The following is a 5,514-nucleotide window of genomic DNA, read 5'->3' on the forward strand; positions in this document are numbered from 1 at the left end:
AGGAACGAACCTTCTATAGAAGCTTGCTAACCCATGGAAGCTCCTAATATCTCCCACACTTTTTGGGGTGGGCCATTCTTGGATGGCCTTGATTTTCTCAGGGTCCACTTGGACCCCATTTCTACCAACTACAAAACCTAAGAAAACTATATTATCTACACAAAAGGTACACTTCTCTATATTTGCATAGAGGGTGTTTTTCCTAAGGACTGAAAGAACTTGTCTGAGATGTCCTAAGTGAAAATCTAGGCTCCTACTATACACTAAAATACCATCAAAATAAACAACTACAAATCTACCTATGAAATCCCTTAAGACATGATGCATAAGCCTCATAAAGGTGCTTGGTGCATTAGTGAGCCCAAAAGGCATCACTAGCCATTCATACAAACCAAACTTGGTCTTGAAAGCAGTTTTCCACTCATCACCCTTTTTCATCCTGATTTGGTGATAACCACTTTTAAGATCAATTTTTGAAAAGATATTGGCACCATGCAACTCATCAAGCAGATCATCAAGTCTAGGAATGGGGTGCCTATACTTTACAGTGATGTTGTTGATGGCCCTGCAATCTGTACACATTCTCCACGTACCATCCTTTTTGGGCACCAACAACACTGGCACAGCACATGGGCTTAGGCTCTCTTGGACCCAGCCCTTCTCCAACAATTCTTTAACCTGAGACTCTATCTCCTTAGTCTCCTGAGGGTTAGTCCTATAGGCTGGCCTATTAGGAAGGCTTGCTCCTGGGACTAAATCTATTTGGTGTTCTATTCCCCTTAAAGGAGGTAGCCCAGGGGGTATCTCTTTGGGAAATATATCACCAAATTCATGTAAGAGTTCTTGGACCTTTGGGGGTAAGGTCTCAAATGTAGGAATTGTGGCAGTGCTAAGGGATGTTTCCCTTGATAGGAGAAGGTAGAAAGATTGTTTAAGAAGGAGTGCTCTTTTAATATCACCTTTTGTTGCAAAATGATTTTCCTTCTTAACAATCTTCTTGGAGGAATCCTTTCCCTCTTTTTCCTTCCCCCTGGCCTTTGAAGACAAGACCTTACTATCCTTCTTTTTCTTTTGTTTTTCTAATTTTTCTTCCTCATCCCTCTTATCTTTCATAGTTAGTTGATCTTTGGCCACCTGTGAAGGTGTTTGAGGATGCAACACAAATTTAGTGCCAAGATGGGTGAGGCTAATCTCATTAGTTAGGCCATTATAAATGATCTTCCTATCAAATTGCCACGGCCTTCCTAAAAGAATATGTCCTGCCTCCATGGGAACTATATCACAATTAACTTCATCCTTATATGTCCCAATGGAGAAAGGTACCTTCACTTGTTGGTTAACTATCATTTCCCCTTGCTCATTGAGCCATTGAAGTTTATAAGGTTTTGGGTGGGGAATGATAGTGAGGTTCAACTTGGAAACTAATCTTGTGCTACAACAATTGCAACAAGATCCACTATCCACAATGAGAGAACAAGTTTTATCTAAAATTTTGCATCTTGTATGAAAGATGTTCTCTCTTTGGGATTGAAATAGATCACAAGATTGACCTCCAAGGAGCCTTCTAACCATTAAGAGGTCACCTTCTTCATGAGGGTAGACTTCCTCACTAGACTCTTCACCCCTTACTTCATCTTCACTTCCACTAGAGGAAGGGCAAGAAGTAGTCTCCTCTTGACTACTATAAATGTCTTGACCCCTCATGATCATGGTTTTCTTTGTGGGGCATTGAGAGGCAATGTGACCTCTCCCAAGACATTTGAAGCATTTAATGTTGCTAGTCCTTTCTTGGGAACTAGTCTTAGGGGTGCATTTCTCTATGGTCTTACCCTTATCTTCCTTGGGTTTTGAAGGTGCAGCCCCTAAAATTCCATGGGCTTGGTCCTTCCTTGGATAAGAGTGAGAGCCATAAGATTTTGAAGAAGGCTTTCTTTTAAGTTGTTGCTCCACTCTTATACAAAGTTGGACTAGCTCATCTAGGTCCCTATATGGAAGGAGTTCAACCTTGTCCCTCACTTCCATATTGAGCCCACTAAGGAACCTAGCTATGCTTGTTCTTTCCTCCTCCCTAAGTCCAGCTCTTAAAAGGAGTAGTTCCATTTGTTGTCTATATTCTTCAACACTCATACTCCCTTGTCTAAGCCTTTGGAGCTTGTCCATAAGCTCCCTTTCATAGTAGGAGGGAATGTGCCTCTTCCTAAGGGCACTCTTAAGATCATTCCAATACTCTACTGGAGGATCCTCATGAATCCTTCGTTCTTTAACAAGGGAAGTCCACCAATAGAGGGCATACCCTTGAAAGCTAAGGGTAGCCAATGGAACTTTTCTCTCTTCGCTAATATGATGGCAAGCAAAGAGTTGTTCAACCTTCATTTCCCAATCTAAGTAGGCCTCAACATTATCTTTTCCGTGGAAATATGGGAGGCTAATGTTAACCTCTTGAGGCCTTCTATCCTTTTCTCTTCTTTGGGAGTGATGTTTAGTATGTGAACTATGACGCCCTCTATAATAGTCGCTAAGTTCTTCACTTAAACTCTTGCAAGAGTCATGACTACTATAGGAGGCATGTTTTTCTCTTTTCATTTCTTTCATTATTTTTCTTCTTTCTTCCTCTCTTATTTTCTCTCTTTCATCTTGACTTATTTCTTCCACTCTTTTTTTACCTTTTTCTTTTCTCTCTTGTTTTTCTTTCCACAACTTAAGGGATCTCAACTCATCTAATATCTTATACAAGGGGTCCTTAGGAGTAGAACCCTCACCATTAACACTAGATGAAGAATGAAGACTCATGTTGGTTCCTAAGTTATGGTTCTTTCTTGTTGGGGGTTTGAAAAAAAGGTAAAAGAAACTATGGTTGAAACTAGCCAAAATAAACACTAAAAAAGGTGTGAAAGATAAGGTAAAAACTAATTGGTAAAAAGGAAAGCTATCTAGGCGGTTTGACAATGGAGGGTAAAGGAAATAAGCTATGAAAGTAAGCAAGAAATTAAAGTGCAAGAAATGCAAACTAGGCGGATCCTAAGAGTGTTTGGATGACCTCATTTAAGGTTCCCAACAAAACACTCACTATCCTAAGGGAAAATTGCCTAAAATTATTACACACAAATGGAAGTAGGGTGACCTAGCGGAGGCTCCCAACTTACTTCCAATGAAAGGCCTTTTTGTTACAAAATTTGAAAGCAAAGCAAATTGCCAATTACAAAATTACAAAGAAAAAAGTCCTCAATTGTGGTGGCTATTCTCTCTTTAGTGTTTCACTCAATTTGGAGTGCTTCTTAGTCCAATAGCTCTTAAGGTGGTTGGCCCCTTGCTTCTTGACTCAAATTCTTCAAGATATGGCACCAATCCTCCTTTCCAATTCCCTATATGGCAACTCACAAGCAAGGAAACAAAGAGACAAGCAATAACCAAAGACAAAAAAAAAAAAATGAAATGAAAGCTAAACCAATAGAGTTTTAACAAGACAAATTTCCAAGGATTATTCAACAATTAAAGCAATGGAAAGCACAAAAAAGCAAGCTAGGACTCAAAGAGAAACCTAGAATGGCTCTAGAGTAGAGTAGAAAAACTAAAAAAAAAAAAAGACTCAAGAAACCTCTAGTTTTGGCACTTGTTTTCACAATAATTTTCAATTGAAATTTCAGAACTAGGATTGGTATAAAATATGCACCAATTATAGAACAAATTTTGAGCCAAAACAACAAGCACACTTTCCTTTCACTTTTCTTTTTTTTTCCTGGACACTGATTTTTCTGCCAACTTGTGAGATTTTTCTTATTTTTTCCTTTAATCCAAATCGCTTGGTTCTTTTTTTATAATTTTGGTCCAGATGTCTAGAAAATTCGGTAAAAGTTTCAGCTCAAAAATCGTAGTGACCAATTCCCAGTAATTTATACACTTTTGTATGTTCAAGCTGCCTGCACCAGCGATTCCAACCTAGAAATCAAGAGTAGTGTTTATGTTGCTTAAGGCTTGGATAGTTACAATTTGTGTTTGCTTATGCTCAATTATCTTGAATAACACAATTCAAGAGAGCTTAAGACTTATTTGATTCACAAATCCAGCCACAACTCAGCACCACATCTCAACTTCATCATAGGCATCATGTAGGAATCTTAGAAAACAAAAAAAGAGTTCAACAACAAGACTACTTCTAGGAATTGATTTAGAACATGTTATGAACTAAATAACATGCATGAATTAGACTCAAAATTGAAAAGATAGGCTAAGAATGACAAGAATACATGAACAAATGTATCTAGAATTCAAAAAGCAAAATAAAAATTCAACACAAACTTAGAGCATAATGTGACAATTACTATGACTAAACTTGACTCTAAGACAACATGGATTAAGTGATTTACACTTAGATTTTTGTGTTTTTTTTTCTAATCAATATTTTGGAACAAAATTTAGATCTAAAGGTTCAGCACAAGAATATTATGAATGAAAATTGATAGAACCTAAAATCAACACAAAAACAAGATTCAAGAGTAGATCTACAAAATTTGAACCATAGAAATGCAAGAACAAGTGTAGATCTAAGATTTAATCGGTTTATTTTTTTTTGAATCTACTCTAAACAGCACCAAACCACAAGACAATGGAGGATATACATGGAGAATAAGATGAAGAACAAGGAATTAAAGAGAATTCACCGAACAAAAAGATAGAGGAAGCAAAAGAACATCACCTAGATGAAGATGCTCTTGATACCACATGATGCAAGCTCCATTGGAGCTTGTAGGCCTAGGATCTTCTTCATCAATGGATTCCTTTGCTTCTTGGAATATGAATGGCAGCGGAATGGAGAAGGAAGAGAGAGAGGAGACGCCACTTCAAGGAGAAGATGAGTCTAGAAGAAGCTCACCACCATAGGAGGCCATGGATAAGAGCTTGGAGGAAGAAGGAGATGAATGAAGGGAGAGGGAGAGAAGAGCACGAAATTTTGTGCTCCAAAAGAGCTCTGAAATCTGAAGTTAATATTCAAATGATCAAAGTTGAAAAAAATACACACACATGACCTCTATTTATAGCCTAAGTGTCACACAAAATTGGAGGGAAATTCAAATTTCACTTGAATTTGAAATTGAATTTGTGGAGCCAAACTTTGGAGCCAAAATTTCACTAATTATGATTAGTGAATTTTAGTTGTGGTTCAGCCCACTAATCCAAGATCAATTACAAGATTCTCCACTAAGTGTGCTTAGGTGTCATGAGGCATGAAAAGCATGAAGGACATGCACAAAGTGTGACTATATGATGTGGCAATGGGGTGTAGTAAGCAAATGCTCACCTCCCCCTCTAAGATTTAATTGGATTGGGCTTCTACCAATTCAATTAAATTTATTTCCAACCACACACATCAAATATCCACTTAGTGCATGTGAAATTACAAAACTACCCCTAATACAAAAACTAGTCTAGGTGCCCAAAAATACAAGGGCTGAAAAATCCTATATTTCTAGGGTACCCTACCTACAATATGGAGCCCTATATACAAGGACCAAATAT

This window comes from Glycine soja, chromosome 3, assembly GCF_004193775.1.
Source record: "Glycine soja cultivar W05 chromosome 3, ASM419377v2, whole genome shotgun sequence".
Lineage (NCBI taxonomy): Eukaryota > Viridiplantae > Streptophyta > Magnoliopsida > Fabales > Fabaceae > Glycine > Glycine soja.